The sequence below is a fragment of the Musca domestica genome, unplaced genomic scaffold (assembly GCF_030504385.1).
Source record: "Musca domestica strain aabys unplaced genomic scaffold, Musca_domestica.polishedcontigs.V.1.1 89, whole genome shotgun sequence".
NCBI classification, from domain to species: Eukaryota; Metazoa; Arthropoda; class Insecta; order Diptera; family Muscidae; genus Musca; species Musca domestica.
Genome location: NW_026712430.1, coordinates 347,618 through 365,710, shown reverse-complemented (window position 1 = coordinate 365,710; position 18,093 = coordinate 347,618). Strand labels below are relative to the sequence as shown.

Here is an 18,093-nt window from a genome sequence, read left to right as displayed (position 1 = left end):
TGCAGAAACTCTAGTTTCGCATCATACAAGGTGAGAAGAAAAAACTTCAACCAACTTCAGACTGCTGCCACTTGTCCGACAGCTATTAAGATTATTCCAGTGACAGCTCATTATATTATTTTCAAGCGTACAAAAGCATTTTGGTGCGAATTTTCCAGAAAAAAATTATTCGTGATTAAGTTCAAACGTGATAGTGTGATTTCTTTATATTTGGCTGGAATAACTCTTTTGCATCTCGTACCATCACTCGTTACCGTGATACTGGTAGTGTAGCTCGACGTCAAGGAAGTGGACGGAAGAAAACAGCAACATCAGCAGAAACGGTTCGAAAAGAAAAGAAGCGACTTGATCAAAAACCGCGTCGCAGTGGCCGAAAAATGGCTCGTGAGCTGAACATATCGCAGTATCCCATTCGGCAAATATTGAAAAATGAGCCCGGGGTAAAGCCATTGAAATTCCAAAAAGTTCAAGAACTTACACCGCAACAGAAAGAAAATAGACTGAAAAAAACTAAGGAGTTGCTTCGCTTGGCCGAAAGTGGTGAACTGCCGAATTTGGTTTTCTCCGATGAGAAAACATTCACTGTCCAGCAGTTTGATGCTATTTCCGACATTTTTTGCTTTCATTCAATAAAATTAAAAAAAAAATAAATAAAATTATGGTGTTTGACTTTGTTGCAGTCTTTTTATCTCACCCTGTACTTCTTCAAAAATCAATGGAGTTACAAAAGTTACATGACGCACTGCACGCGTAACAATGAACTCATTGAGAGTCGAGTTCGGTGTGTTAATAGTTAATTTATATAAACACTCACCTTCAACATTGTACCATCTGCCAAATACACCATTTCATCCACTTGCTTATTAATTTTGTCAAAATATGTCTCCTCACTACACATATGACAAGTTGCAGCAGAATCAATAAACCAATCGCCATTTGCTTTTACATTTGTGATACCAAAACAAACATTTTTATTGCCATCTTTAACAATATTGGCCCGATTGTCGTTTGGCTTTTGTTGTTTTCGCAGATTTTTGTTTGTACAATCCTTTTTCATATGGCCCGGCTTTCCACATGAAAAACATTTTGGCACAAACTTTTTCTTCTGCACTTTAAAAGCAGCCTCAGTTTGATGTTCACCTGACATCTTTCTCCTGAACTCCTGTAGCAACTTTTCCTTCACCAAATCGAGCGTCAGATCTTCCTCCGAACGCATTTCTAATGATGAAATTAGGTGGTTGTAATTTATACCGGAAGGCTATCGGATCACTGCTGTATATCTCTAACAATACACGTCCAGATATTGCATTTGCCGTTTCAATATTATCTCGGAAAATTACTTGCCCGAATGAAAGAGATTGGACTGAAGTCAAAAGGGTTCTAAAATATCTAAAAGGGACTAAAGACTTGAAATTGCTCGTTGGATCTAAGAGTGAATTGGAGTTGAACGGCTTTGCTGATGCTGATTGGGCAGGCGACATCAATGACCGAAAATCTACAAGTGGGTTCATTTTTAAGCTTGGTGATGCTGTCATCAGTTATGCTAGTCGAAAGCAAGCAAATGTAACTTTATCATCTACCGAGGCAGAATATGTGGCTCTTGCTGAAGCATCTCAGGAACTCTTATGGATTATGCAATTAATGAAGGAATTTGAAATCAACATATCCAGTCCGGTCATTTTTGAAGACAACCAGAGTTGCCTCAAGATACTTCAAGATGAGAAAATAAGCCCTAGAAGCAAGCATATAGATGTTAAGTTTTACTTTGTTCGCGACTTGTATAGATCGAATAGCGTATTATTTAATTATTGTCCAACAAAGTCTATGTTAGCAGACATTCTAACCAAGCCTTTACAGAAGGTTAACATATGTAAATTTCGAATACTGATTGGATTATGTAATTTAGATTAATTCGTTATTTTTATATACATACATATCTTTTGAGCTTATATAAATTAATTTTAAATAATATTTGTAATATTAAGAAGGGGTGTTAATAGTTAATTTATATAAACACTCAAATCAACATTGTAATTAACTGTGAGGACACTTAATGTTTATGCAAATGTCTACAACTTTGAAATTTGTGTCATACGCCATTATATGTACATACACATTTCTTTTCCTCATTACTTCTAATAAACTGATCTCAACAACACGGTGAACATTTTATTTCACGTTTGGGATCAGTAAATTGACGATCGCGCGATTTAATGCCTTTAAACTATTTTTATGGGACTGTGTTACGACGACGAGCCCGCTTCAAGCAATAAGATTATATTCAATTAATAGAACTACCATGAAGGGTTTTCTACCCACTGAAGAGTTATAGAAGGACTTCTGTCTATAAAGGGGTTTTCATATGTGCTACTTTTGACACTTTCTGTTCAAAAAGTATGATACATTAACGTCTTCCCCTTGATCGCTTGATAAACGGAAACGTTTCTGTTTTTTGCTTTGCCATTTTGCGGCAGACCCAAACCTTGCTATTTTACCGTAATCAAATATTCCCACAGCTGAATGAGATTTTGATGTTTTCAGAGGCAAAACACAACTGGATATGAATAAATATTGATTTTCATCTTGAGACTTTATACATATTAATATATACAACAATATACAAATATACACATGTGAACATACAAGTATATACATGTGACACACACACACACAAATTTTAAGTCATTAACCTCTTCCACATATAATTAATGAATTGGAAATGGAAACGTCATTAAAAAGACAGTTAAGAAATTTTAGAAATATTTTAACAGCGGACTTATGGAGTTTGAAATACGTATGTGTCTAAGAACTGGGCATATGGTGAGTTTAATTTTGTTGTTCTTTCTAGGATACTAAAAATAGATTCGTTGGATTTAGTTTTTAAATATTTTGTATGATTTTAACAAGTTGCTTAAAGACTACATTCATTGTCTGGCATTCCAAGACTCTGTATGACATGTACAAGTAATTTTTGTCTTCCTTAGTAGTTTTTTTCACCTTTCAACGACACGCAATTGTTAGACAGGAAGTCTTTGTTCCAATAATAAATTACAAAATGCAACTTAAAGGAAAAAACAAAATAAATGTAACAACAAAGACATAGTATACAATTACACACACACCTCACTTTGCACATTATCAAGATCACCTACTTAAATGTAATACAAAAAAATACAAGTTTTTGTTTTTCAATGAGGGTTACTAGTACTTTCAAACTGAGACAGTTCGTTGCGGTTCATTTGAATCGAATCAATAATTGATCAATTGTATGATTCCATATATTTATGAACTTTATATAAAAATGGAATAGGTAAAAAATATTGCTTTGTTTCGTATTGTCATTTTTGTTTGTCGAAGCAAAGTTTATTTTTGCCTAAAACTCTTCCCATATTGAGCTCGAATCATTGAAACGAAAAACTAACTCCCTCCTCTCTGCTTTGGTGGTATGTTTGTTGGTTTCTTCTAACACTCATTGCGATTTTAATTTGAGGAACCGGTTTGGTTGTTATATTTAGCTTGATATTTGAAAACAACATTTGGTGTGTACCTTTTGCGGATGGCATTTAAAGTGTTTCTAAAAGATAACTTCAATTTAGAAGGAAAATGAAAATGTTTGGTGTGGCTAAATTTTACTCTCTAAAGTGAAGGTTTTTACAGAAATGGTAAACATTTCTTTCTTATAGAAGCAAAATTCAAGTCCAACCTGAATTAAAACTTAAATCGGTTAAAACATAAAGACATGTGAGAGTTTTACATTCTACTGGGTGAGATGAAAAAACTGCAACCAACTTCAGACTGCTGTCATTTCTAAGCCACTCGTCCGACAGTTGTTAAAATTATTGCAGTGATAGCTCATTATATTGTTTATAAGCGTACAAAAGAATTTTAATGAGAATTTTTCAGGAAAAAAGTTATTTGTGATGGAATTCCAGGGTGATAGTGTGATTTCTTTATATTTGGCTGGAAACCCACAAGTGGCTATCGTTGGAGCACTCCTGCATTTAAATGTGAATAAATCTTTTGTGTCTCGTACCACCGCTCGTTACCGTGATACTGGTAGCGCAGCCCCACGTCAACGAATTGGTGATAGATTTCAAAAGTTTTGCAAGTTTTTTCGAACGAGAACACACGTAGAGCCTTTTTTACCAAGACCTAAAATGGTAAAGACTATCTAGATAACAGTTCATGACAGGACCATGTTAATATAAAAAACACATTCCAAATGAGTTTTTCAATTTCTTTTTTTTTTCAAATTTTCAGTAAATTTAAACAAATCAAATATTTGAAAAACTCGTTTGAAATTTAACAACAGAGTTACCTAAAATTCAACTTCCCACTATTGAAAAATGTTTTGTACACCCCAATTATGCCAGTTCCATATCTTAAAATCTATTGATCATTTTTATCATTTATCCAATTGTTATATTTTCTAATTAAAAATATTCACATTTTCTAATTAAAAATATTCACGTTTTCTGCTTCATTCATTCCTATTTACAACACAAAAAAAATGTTCAATTGTCAATGTTTAAAAAATTTAACATTGAAATTTTGTACGCGTAACATATTTAGGTAATTTACTTTATAAAAGTTTGTAACAACCGTTTTCCGAGGATGACGAAAAATCGCAATATTGGGCTTTAAGTGGCGTTGCCGGTATGCTGGCGTTTAGCGCGGCTATGGCTCGTCGGGTGAGGGGTGGTTCTTGCCACTTGAAGACCTTTTCGGTTGAACACAAAAAAAAATGTCATACCGGGCTTGCACGAATATCTGAAAAGGGGAATATTATAAGAAGCCTGAAACATGCCTAAAAATACAAAGAAAACTACACTTGCTTACCAAAAACTCAATCTTAAACTCACTTTAACCCCATTCTTTCCTCCGGAAACAGCTCTCTTGGCGGCTGTCCGACCAAGAGATAGCCCTCCCACCGAGAACACCTCTCGCCATGACGTCACCACTCCCTGACGTCCCAAATTTGACCCTTCACTTACCTCCGTTTAAACCATCCCTACCACCTTCTTAATGGCCTTAAGCCAACGACATCATCTTCATTTGGAAGTATACAATTTTATTACACCTATTGTACATTACATATTGATTTATACTATCAATCAATGAAAAAAAGCAGGAAACGTAATTATTAACTCCATAAAAAAAATTAATTCCAACTCTAAGCTCCTTCTCTTTCTTTTTCCTTTTCAGGGTTCGATGGCGGGTATCAAGAGTTAGGACCACTGATGGCAGCTAATGGACAAGGTTCTTCCCAAAGAGTAAGTACGTAATAGTGTGAAGTTTAGCTTTATAACTACATTCCCGGTTCAAGATTAAAAAAAAAATGATAATTTATTTTCCAATTCCAGGCCAGGACAAACAAAAGGCAGTAAGTCGACACCACAAAAACAATCGACGAGAAAAAAAAGTGGATACCTAACCTCGAAATGAGCTCAATTCAACGAGGGATCCTGCACTGCAACACCAGGCGAGTAAATCTTAAATTAAACTTCTTTTGTTTACCCCTTTTTATTTAAAAATTGTACTTTTCTTTTCAGGAAAACCGCGGAATCTAATTATGTCGCCTCGTCGTCCGTCTGTCTGTCCGGAGTTTATAGTGACGTCTACAGGGAAGATACCAAGTCACGCTGGTATAGCAGTGACGGAAAATCTGCGCCTCCCTCGATGGATTGGATGGGCGATGGTGTGGCTCTTTACTCCAAAAATTCTGCCAGGACTTAATTTTTAAGATTTTTCTTAATTTTCTTTGTATTTATTAAGTTTTGTTTCAAGCTTAATTCAGTTTCGTTTTGTTTTAATTTTAATTCATTTTCATTTTGTTTAAACTTAATTCAGTTTTGTTTTGTTTAAACTTTAATTCATTTTCATTTTGTTTAAACTTAATTCAGTTTTGTTTTGTTTAAACTTAATTCAGTTTCAAGTCTTTCCTTTTTGTTTAAAATTTTGCCAAACTTTAAGACGTTTATTTAGTTTTTGTATAACTATTAAGAATACTTTCAGGTTTAGTTCTTAAATGTTCACATTTCAGCTTTTTAAATTTTATATTTTGTTTTAAGATTTATATTTTGTTTTAAGATTTAAGCCTTTTCAGCAAAAAAAAAAAGGTTTGGATTTTGTATTCTTTTCATTTATTTTGTTGAACACATCAAATTAATAAATGTAATTCCTTTTACTTATGGAATTTATCGCCAAAAAATGCCGGGTGTTTTACTTCGCTGGGAGCTGGGAGCCACGCATCCAATCTTCTTCGCTGATGAGATAAAAAGGAAAGAATTTCCTTACAATTTCTGTCAGGAAATTCTGGCTGCCATTTTCCTCGTTTAATTTGTCCATTTTCTTTTTAAATTATTCCCCCTTATTGACATTTAAGTCATTGGAATAAACAGCTGTTCCCTAATAATGGTTGACAACATTCTTCTTCTTCTTCTTCTGGCTATCAATTATTTTCATGGTTACCCCTTTTTAAGGCGCACACCACAAAGCCAACTATCCTGCTGATATCCTTATCGAAGGATAGGGGGAAAAAAGTGCGACATTCGATATAAAAATAAAAAAAATCATTGTGTATGATACGGCAATTGAAAAAAAAATCGATGTTTGGCATCCCTAACAATCGTGGTTTGGCATCCCTAACAATCGTGGTTTGGCATCCCTAACACTCATTTTCTGATTTTCCAAAATAAAATTTAATTCCGAACTGATTTATTTATTACAGTGTAAACGCTCCATTTTCGTCTATACGAACCTGGTATAAAGTTTACGTCATACGCTACGCGTTATCGCTTAGTCTGACGTAACGTAACTATCGATAGTAGTGATGTTTATGAATGAAAACAATCGGAGTACGATTGTATTGTAAATTTTTGGCGGATTAGCACGCGGACGGACGGACAATTTTGGAGCTGCAGAAATTATTAAATTTTGGGTAAGTAAAGTGAAAAAAATTATAGTGAAATATTTAATAATTTAATAAAACAAGTACCAGTGCCGGGTAAGTTATAATAATGTGTGTAATTAAAGTGATTTAAGTGCAAAAGAAATGAATGAAAATTATCAGTGACATACAGTGCGGGTGTATGCGATAATAGTAAATGGCAAATAGTTGCATGAAAAATTAATCCGTATAAATCTTAGAAAATAATAAAGAAAATTAAAAGAATACAAGGAAATATAATAACAAAATGGTTTAAATGAAACAATTAAAATTAATTTCCTGAAATTAATTTAATTTCCTAGCCCAAAAAAAAATAATGATTTCCCTTCAATGTGTGTGTGTGTGTGAGTGTAAGTAAAAGTTGCATTTACAATGAAAAATTGCACTCATTAAGAAAAAATGTGACTTTGGCGGAAACAATAAGTTCGAAATAAATTCGAAGTGAGTGAATAGTGAATAAAAATGTAACAGATAAAGAAAATATAGAATTAAGGAATGAGTGATAAGTGCGAATGAAATTAAAAATATTATGTTGCCAAAAGAAAAGAAAATTGAAATAGTGAAAACAAAACAAAATGCAAAAACGAATAAAGTAAAAGGTGAAGTGCAAAAGGAATAATTAATGATCATTGTCGGAAATTAATAATTACTAGTGAAAAATGGTGAAAAGTTAAGACAGACCTAAATTATGTGTGCAAATATTGTGTTTATTTTTTTCTTTAAAGACAAAAAGTGCGAAAAATTGAATTGAAATGAACAAAAAAATTAAAAAGTATTTTTACTAGTTAAGAATTGTGCGAATCAATGTCTAAACAATGAATGAAAAAGAAAAGTGAATGAAAATGAAATTGAAAATATTGTGAATTTAATGAAAATAAATAAATAAATTTTCTTTTAAGAATTTGGCTTAGGTAAAACTGAAGTGAAAAATTATGTGAAATATCCTGAATTTGGATATAAAAAATTAAATTTTAATAAAAAAGAAAATTTTTACAGGAAAAAAGAAAAAAACTTATATAAATCGGACGGACGTAAAAAAAACAACTATTGTGTCTATTATTAATAACAAAATGTGAAAAAAAAAAAAATTTCAGTGCAATAAAAATTTTTGCAAGATTTTAAAGAAGAGAAAAAAATTGAAGTGTCGTAAAAATGAAATAAAATAATAAGCAAAATATTATATAAAATTGGGCTTCGGTGAATTTGATGTGACGAATAAAGTGAAATATTCTAAAATTTTAACGGAATTAAATTGAAAGAAAAAAAAAATACAAAGATAAATAAATTCTCTCTTCGTTTTAATTTAAATCATAGTCCACCGTTAGGACACAGAACTAATACTTATTTTCTTTTTCTTCTCTTTACAGATTTTTTTCACGAGTTTAGCCTGAAAGAAAGGTGAGTTGAGCATGGTGTTTTCTTTTTCCGTAGGGGTACCATCAACTAGGACCCCAGCTTTGGTCAGAAAGTTGGATACGACATTACTCCAAATATACCTAGGTGTGTTTGGTTTTGTCTTCCCGATTTCAGACTCTATCTTCATAATTCGATGACTGACAGCTCTGCGACCTTGTGTACAACACTCTTCTGCCTTGTGCCATGGATGCGTATGGGTATACAAAGGAAGAGTGCACAAATGGTCAAAGACAGTCATAAATTGACTGCTCAGGAATCGTTAACGTATTGTTAGAGTCCGTAAATTTGGGATGCTTCTATCGTAATCCAGCGTATTCTTTCTGACCTCTGCTGTTGGTGTCTAGGAGATTGGCCTCCTATGGAAACCAAGAAAAGTTTTCCATAATCTCACAAGACAACCCAAAAAGTTGCCCGAATTGGATATCTAATTCACAAAAGGTAAGTAGATATGGAAATGCTGAAAATTGTATAAACAAAAGATATTAATAAGTTATTTTTTATCTTTCCAGGCATTCATTACCTTTAAGTGGTGGAATTGGTCTGACCTGCAAAAACAGGAAATACAATGGATGGTAAGTTCGAGCAATCCTGTTCTACTTTTCTTCCAGCAGGTGTACCATCGCCTGGACCTTCAGCTTTAGCCAGAATGTCGGATACGATGGCTTACGAATGCACTGAGGTGTATTTGTTTCTTTTTGTCTACCGGCTTCCAGACTCTAGCGTCGTAAGGCGAGTGACGGACTGATCTGCGACCTCGTGTACAACAGTTCCCTGGCCCGTGTCATAGAGCAAACGGCTACTGCGGTACCTATCGCGAAAGGGGAATTGCACTAATGGTCAAGGACAGTCACTACGTGACTGCTCCGAAAGCGCAGACATCAGCTAGAGTCGGCAAACCCGGAGTGCTTTGATTCGTACTCTGACTTCGAAATTCTGACTTCTGCTGTTAGAGTCTAGGAGATTGGACGCCTGTTCGAATGAAAAAAACAGGGTTCCGAACTACACCATCATCCAAAATTCTAAGCGAGACTTAAGTGGGACTACGGTCGGCGCTAAGCTAAACGTAAGATGTAGTTTTAATTCTCTTTCGTAGTTTTTGTAATTTTGCTCTGGAAAATGAGAAAAATTATGAGAACTCTATTTCTTATAAACATAAAATTTATAAAAAATTTCAGCCAAACCAGTTTGTAAGTATGGCATTTCATTTCTAATTTCTTTTCTTTCTTTTGAGATGTTCATTTCATTACATTTATTTTTCCAACCATATTACCTAATGACATTTCACTAATTCCTTCTTTTTCCTTTACTTTTATGGCTAAAAATTGGAGAAATTGGGTTCAACCCTTACCCATACACTCAACTACACATCACTTATGAAGAGAAAGCTGCCCTACAGCTTGTATCAACTTAGGAATAACAAAGGACATTTCGTAAGTCGTAATTCAGGTTAGTCCTCTTAATATTATATCTTAAATAATACTAATGAAATTTGTTTTTTTTTTTTTTCAATGCAGGTATTACTTCAACTAAATTCGAACGGATTTCCCGGAACTCTTGGAAAATTCAGGTGAGTATTGGAGAAAAATTATGCAATTTTAATTAAGCTAGATTTAGAATTCAATTTTATATACTTTTCGTGTAGACTTTGCGGATTAGTATTTCATCCTGAGATCTCCGCTTTAGTTTAAAAAACTAAACTTCAATTAATTAAAAAAAACACATGCTATCCTCATATATATATGCTTAAGACTTCGGTCGCTATATATATGCAAAAAAAAAATAACCAAAAGAAAAATTAGATTAATCAATTATTAAGCATTTATTGCTTCAAATCCTTAGCGTGAAAAACGCCGAGGGGATGCCCCTTAAGATCTTCGACTTCATAAAGGCATTTCCCAACTGGCTTAACAATGCGACACTTGAAAAATTTCTTGTCAAGTTTAGCATTATAATTATTCTTAAAAACACTTTGCCTAAAACTTCTTCGGAAAACTTCTTGCCCTGGGATGAACTTGACCTGACGACTTCTAAGATTATACGATTTCTCATGTCTCAAGTATGCCTGGTGCAGACTATTTCTTATCTTTTCTCTGATAAGATCCTGTTTTACCGAGTTTGGAATGAGTGTTGTCTCGGGGTCATTAAGAAGTTTAAGCTTCCGGGCTAGTTTGTAAAGGCTGGCATGGTTAATCATGTTAACTCCAAAGAGCGCAAAATAAGGGGTAGTTCCGATGGAACTATGTACAGAAGATCGCAGAGAACATTCTATCTCTGACAAATTTCGATCCCATTCTCGGTGATCTTCTCCCAAATACGCTCGAATTGCTGATAAAATTGATTGATTTACTCTCTCCGAGGCATTCGCTTGAGGAGAGTGAAAAGCGGTCTTTGTATGATTTATTCCAAAAAGCTTAACCATGTCTACAAATTCTTTGCTGATAAATTGTTTCCCGTTATCGGAGACAATTACTTCAGGGGTTCCAAATTTATGAAATACCTCACTGATTAAAAATTTCACTACGTTTTTGGAATTTGCTTTGGCCATGGCCTTTAATAGGACGAATTTTGAAAGGTGGTCTACCACAATAAAAATAAAACTATTTCCTGTTTTGGTTCTAGGATAAGGACCTAAGAAGTCTATAAAAATTCGTTGGAAAGGTCTTTCGGTAATTGTTTCTGCTCCCATAGGTGGCCGAAGAGTAACATTAGCTGGCTTTGTTTCTTTGCAAATTACACAATCCTGAACAAAATTCCTAACTTGCGTATTCAAGTTTGGCCAAAAAAAATACTCTTTAATCCTACGAAGTGTTTTGTGGAAACCTCCATGAGATGTTTGGGGTGGGCAGTGGGCGTTTTCTATAATTTGCTGGGTCATTTCACTGGGTACCCATAACTTCCAAGCGAAATCTTCGTTGAGGGGAATACCATCATAGAACTGAGTTCGCTTATATACAAAACCCTCAACCACTTTTAAATGAGGAAGTTGTGAAGAATTGCTTTCAATCGTATCTATCAAGGTTAAGTATTCATCTGATTTAAAAGCTGGTGAATCAAGGTCGATTAACGACTTAACGTCCAGAGAAATCTCCTCCATATCATATCTAGATAGCGTATCGGGTACTACATTTTGTGTGCCTTTACGGTGTTCTATCTCAAAAGAATATCCCTGCAAGTGCAAACTCCATCTGGCTAACCTTCCGCAAAGATCCCTATGTGACATGAGCCATTTTAGACTACTGTGGTCAGTTATTACTGTAAAGGGCATTAACTCTATATATGGCCTAAACTTTTTAATGGCCATCACCACTGCCAAACATTCCCTCTCAGTAACAGAATAATTCCTCTGAGCAGAAGTTAACTTTTGCGAGAAATACGCTATCGGATGTTCACCCTCGTCATCTCTTTGAAACAATACCGCTCCTATTCCTAAGTCTGACGCATCGCACTGCACGTAGAATCTTTTGGTAAAGTCCGGGTGTGTAAGCACGGGACTGCTTATAAGAGCCTGCTTCAACTTATCAAATGCTACCCTGGCCTCTTCCGTGAAACTGAATCTTTTTCCTTTTTGAGGGTCTCGAAGATGGGAGCCGCAATGGTGGCAAAGTCGGCTATAAACCTCCTATACCACCCTGCGGTACCCATAAAACTTCTCACCTGTTTTATGGTTTTCGGATATGCAAATTTTACTATAGTTTCCACCTTCGCCGGATCAGTTTTCAGTTTGCCACCGCCAACAATGTATCCCAAATATTTAAGCTCTTTGAAGCAGAATTTCGACTTGGATACGTTGATGGTGAGCCCTGCTTTCGCCAAACAATCGGCTACTTGCTCTAACAACCGTAGGTGGGTATCAAAGTCGGGCGAAACTACCAACAGATCATCCAGGTAGACAAAAACTCTATCACGGATTGCGCTGGGGATCACTTTATCCATTAAACGGCATAACCTTTGGGCCGCATTACACAGACCGAAAGGCATGACCGTAAAATGATAAAGTGGTCTTCCGGGCACTGTGAACGCAGTTTTCTCTCTACTAGACGGGTCCAGGGGTATTTGCCAAAACGCATCCTTGAGGTCGACACTGGAGATAAAATATGTGTCTCCCAACCGACTGAGCAAACCCTCTATATGCGGCAATGGATAGGCATCCTTGACCGTAAGTGCATTAAGTTTACGAGCATCCAAACATAACCGATTTTTCTCACCCCTTCGGACTAACGTAACGGGGTGACTCCATGGACTTTCGCTCTCCTCAATTCCCCCCAGGTCAAGCATCCTATCCAATTCCGCGTACATGAGCTTTTGCACAGCCGGGGACACCGGATAATGTCGATCCTTCACCGGAGTTGCATCGCCAGTATCGATTGAGTGGACCTCAGCATTCGTTTTTCCCAAACCATACTTGGCAAAGCATGGAAATTTATCCTTCACACTTTGCAAACGCGAACGTTGCTCATCGGACAATATATGGGTTTTCACATCACTGATCTCATCGGCTTCGTCACAGAGGCTCACCTGATGGAGGGACAACCCGTCAATCTGAGCAAAGAGGTGAAAACTACGCATAAAATCGACTCCTAGAAAAAGTTCACGACTCAGAGAAGGCACTAGATAGAAAATGATAGGTTTCTGCTGCTTATTGAAATTGACCATTGTAGCCACTTTTCCAACGATTCGATGTGGACTACCATCAGCTGTCTTTATAAAAGAATGAAAATGGATTACATCCAATCCTGCTTTTCCTACAAAACTAAGGCAGTTCTTCCCCAAACAAGACACCGTAGCACCACTATCCAACAAACCTTCCAACTCCTGTCCGTTGATCGTAAGCTTTGTATATAGGCGAGTATCATCTCCCTCATACAATGTAGCCGATGCAATTTCTTTCCTAACTCTTTTTCTTCTCTTAAAGCGTTCTCTAGCTTTCCTCACTTTATTAGAAACCTCTCCAAAAATTCGTTCTTTAGCCTCATTATATTCCTTAATTCTAACATGGAGTGGTTTAATCTCCCTCAAATTCTTTACTGCTTCTGATTTCAATTTCTCTAAATTCATGTTCTTCAATACCACTATCTTATCACTAAAACTATAACTATTTAATTTCTCTGGGGCTATACCGGGGTTGACCTCACCTGCCCCGTTGGAGGTGGGCCCCGATACTTGTTTCCCTGACATTTAGGACAATCTAAAACTGTTACATTCTCCTGTCCACATTTGTAGCAAAACAACTTGCGCTTCTCCCTACAATCTATCCAGCTGTGTCCCCACACTCCGCAATTCCAACACTTATATTTCGCCGGTGTACTAATCGCATCTACTTCCATCTCTTCTGGTATGACTTCTTCTTGCTGCCAATCAAGCTCATGTAGCCTCTGAGGAACGTTATGTCGCTGCTGATGTTGCCTCTGGCTCCATATCAAGTTTTCTGCCCTCTTAACTTGGCGATAAAACTCTCCTAGACTTCTTATCTGGGCTGAGAAAATCATTTGGGCTAAAGATGGCTTCAAGTTACCCCGCATTATCTCCACCATGTCGTGCTCTTGATAAGGCGTTTTCTGCTGGGTCCGAAGCTTCAGCACGGAATTATAAAAATCGTCGAACGTCTCATGAGGTAGTTGCCGTCTGTTCAAAATTTTCATTTGTATTTGGAACTCATTCTCATACTGCTGGTACTGGTTCAAAAGCGCAGTCTCAAGCTCGCCCCACGAACGAAAATTGACAAATTTCCTTTGGTTCCAATACCAATCCAAGGCTGGCTTGTCTAGAAGCTGGTGGAACTTCGTCAAGAATTCGTCTTCCGGGCAATTGAAATCCCTCTTCAACTGTCCAACACGAAATATAAATTCTTGGACATTCACTGTCTTCTCGGTGCCATCGAAACGGATACCCCACTTGTCCAAATTTAACCGTCCGCTGGACTCAGAGTAAAAACTGGCTGGAGGACGAAAACCATATGGATTGCCTCCTTCGGGCGGAAACTCCATGTTGCTAAAAAGTGGTGGTCTATATGCGGCAAATGCATGGGGTCCACACTGTGGTCCTTGTACTGGTGGTGGTACCGACAAATTAGGTTGTGGTGGTGGTTGTGTTACTTGACCAGCTGCTAAGGCACTGGGAATGGATGCTTGGCTGGGTATCTGCCCTTGGGCATAATTTGGTGCTGTATAACCTGCTGGAGGTGGCCGATATGACGGTATGGCATTAGGAACTCCCAGTAGACTCCGTACTTCCTCGCGCATTTCGCGCCGCGCTAATCCGACTGCAGTGTTAATAATTTCTAGCACTCCGGTACTGACTGCTGGCTGACCCGTAGGCACACCGGGTGCCAAAGATGGCTGTTGCAATCCAGTCAACACGCTGTAATTCGGGGAATGGACACTTCCATGTGACCAGAACGACGTGTTGAAAGAATTTGCGGCGTCTTGCAAAACCGACGGTATTGGAGGTGCTGTAGAAGAACTGGTAGGCATCGGTCCAGGCGTTGTAGTCGACACCGTATGCGTCGTTATGGGAACACTTCGGGTATAAGTGGTAACAGAAACAGTAGGAGCGGTCGTGACAACCGCACTGGCGACTACACTATTCTGACCTAAAATTGGCCTGCCAGTTGAGTCCCTATTTGTAGACCTAGTGCTGGGCATATTCCACTCTGTTGTTTCCTAACCTCTTATAAAACAAAATTCTTCCAAACTAAAAGAAAAATTGAACTTTTGCCAAAAACTTCACTCAAATGAAAAACAATTCAAGGTATTTCTATGGAATTCAGGCAATACCTTGAGGTTGAAAAAAAATATTTATAGAACTTTACGTACCAGTTTCAAATTTAATACTCTTAATTTCCTATTCCATAAAATTTAATTCGATTTAATTTTTAACACACTTTTTCACATTCACAGGGCCTTTGAAAATTGATACGGCGTATCAACCCTTCAAGCCGAAATTGACTGAAAAAAATAAATAAATGCTCAAGATAGGTGGTGGGATACAAGGTAAACTTAAAGGTAAGTGAAGGTCAAATATACTGTTTCTAAAGGAATACCAATTTTAAACTGTTTTAAAATATTTTCTACAGGGTTTCGGTGAGTTCTACTGGAAAAAAACTGAGGAATTTAACTGGAATATGGAATAGGCGGCTTTCCCCAGACCTTACTACGAAATTCCATGACAATACGGCCCCTGGTCAAAAACCAAGATTGTCGCAGACCAAAGGAAAACTCCGGTATGTCTGCGGTCCGCTACCTAATTCCGGGTACTGGAATTGTATAAAAAAAAGGAAATACTACTAACCTAAACCTACAAATTCGATTGAGACTAACAATTCACATTCGTGTAGCAGCGCGTCACCTGCCATTTTATAGGCTGCTTGAACGGGTCTCCACAAATGAGAACTGTTCGTCCAGACGAATTTGTTATTTGAAATTTTAACTGTAGATAAATATGAAACAAAATTAGTAATACTAGTGCGATTAGACGTAAATGCAAATTAGCACGACTAAGCCACTAGAAAGGAACAAGTTTCATATTTGTTTTTGCAAAATAAATGATGTCTTCTTGCGTCTTCGATGAAGCATCGCGCCAGGGACTCTTAATGTAACCTAAACGGGTCTCATCGAAGATATACGGAAAACACATTTATACACTATCACTAACAACTATTACAAACTAACGACATGTTTCAGGCCCCACGTTCTGGGCGCCATTTTGTAACAACCGTATTCCAAGAAAATGAACGAAAAATCGCTGTGGTGATCCTTAAGTGGCGTTGCCGGTATGCTGGCGTTTAGCGCGGCTATGGCTCGTCGGATTGGGGGTTGGTTCTTGCCACTTGTAGACCTTTTCGGTTGAACAAACAAAAAATCATACCGGACTTCACACAAAATCTAAAAGGGGGATAAAAGGAAGCCTGAAACATGTCTATAAAAAAAAGAAAAAGAAACCGTTCACCTAAACTACAACCCAAATCCCAAACTTACTTTACTTTATCACCACAGAAAACAGTGCTCCTGGCGGCTGACCAACCAGGAGATATCCCTCCCTCCGAGAACACCTCTCGCCATGACGTCTACTTATCCCTGACGTCCCAGATTTGACCCTTAACTTACCACATTTTATCCCATGGCCACCACCTTTTTAATAGGGCTTTAAGCCGAAAACATATTTATCTTTTCTATAAAAAATTTGTACATTTTATTCAGCCAATTTTGCTCTTCAAAGATATGAACAATTCAACAAGGCTTTTATATGTTATAAAAAAAACATAATGACAAAAAAATCGAAGATATAAATTTACAGCGCCAAAATTATTTTAAAATATCATATTTGCTCCTTTCTCCTTTCAGGTTGCGATGGCGGTCGACAAAAAGTATGGAACAGTAAAGGCTGCTAATGTTTGAGGTTCTTCCCAATTGGTAAGTACGAACGTATTGTTAATGTCTAGCTTTTTTAATTATATTCCACGTTCAATTTTTTTTTTATGTTTCTTTTTTTTTTTCAATTTTAGGGAAGGACAAACAAAGGAGTGGTGTCGACAACCAAAAAAATCGACGAGCGAAATAAAATGCCTGGTTACCTAACCTTGAATAGAGCTCTTTTCAACGTCGTGAACCTGCACCTCAATCAAAATGTGAGTAAAATTTAAATTTAAATTCATTTGTTTACCCCTTCTAATTTCTATCTTTCTTTCACAGGAAAACGGCGGAATTTAATTATTTAGCTTCGTCGTCCGTCTGTCTGTCCGGAGTTCAGTGTGACAAATGTCGATTGGGAATGATACCAGGCCACGCTGGAGCAGCAATGGCGTAAAATCTGCGCCTCCCTCGATGGATTGGACGGGCGATGGTGTGGCTCGTTGACTCCAGTTTCCTGGTCTGGATATTTAGGTTTAAGATTTATTTTTTTTAGTTTTAGAATTTCAATTGTTTTGTTTTCAAATTTGTTTAATTGTTTCCAAACTTTGTTCAATTTTTTTCCAAATTTTGTTTAAATTTTAAAATAAGTTTAATTTTTTTATTTTCATGAAATTATTTGTTTTAGTTATAAGTTTTTAACTTTTAAACTTTTAGCCTTTTCTTGATAAATTTTGTTTAATCGTTTTAAGGCTTTCAATTTTGTGTAGAAAAAGTTTGTATTTTGTGTTGTTTGTTTATAAGTTTCAAACAAATAAAAAAATTGAATTCACTCTTCAACAAGTGGTTCACCACAAAAACTTCTGTTGGTTTTTCCTTTGCTGGTTACGGGGAGCCACACGTCCAATCTTCTTCGCTGGTAAAATTAAAAAGGAAAGAATTTCCTTACAATTTCTGTCAGGAAATTCTGGCTGCCATTTTCCTCGTTTAATTTGTCCATTTTCTTTTTAAATTATTCCCCCTTATTGACATTTAAGTCATTGGAATAAACAGCTGTTCCCTAATAATGGTTGACAACATTCTTCTTCTTCTTCTTCTGGCTATCAATTATTTTCATGGTTACCCCTTTTTAAGGCGCACACCACAAGTTTTCATTTCACATTTTCATAGAACAAGAATTGAGGCCCAGGACAACAATATTAAAAAAAATATGTTTTTATACGTCGATAGAAAAATGAACACAAAATAAAAAACGATTTCATGTTATTAATGTAATATTTTTCTTTTGCATTCACTCTCGAATTGACATACAGAAACAAATCCTAAATGAAAATTTCACAATTTGTTCGGGGATTTTCATAGAACATAGAAACTATCTCCATA

General features: G+C 36.4%; 1 protein-coding gene and 2 long non-coding RNA genes across 7 annotated transcripts in view; 2 read left to right on the top strand and 1 right to left on the bottom strand.

Annotated features, from left to right (window-relative positions):
• Positions 1 to 18,093, bottom strand: part of LOC131806796 (zinc transporter ZIP13 homolog) — a 37,992-nt gene that overhangs the window by 7,760 nt on the left and 12,139 nt on the right. The window lies entirely within an intron of this gene.
• LOC131806798 (uncharacterized) lies at positions 5,136 to 5,483 on the top strand. The gene is made up of 2 exons (XR_009344168.1): positions 5,136 to 5,273; positions 5,364 to 5,483. It is a non-coding gene; the product is annotated as an uncharacterized LOC131806798 (long non-coding RNA).
• LOC131806797 (uncharacterized) lies at positions 16,234 to 17,367 on the top strand. The gene is made up of 3 exons (XR_009344167.1): positions 16,234 to 16,773; positions 16,866 to 16,988; positions 17,053 to 17,367. It is a non-coding gene; the product is annotated as an uncharacterized LOC131806797 (long non-coding RNA).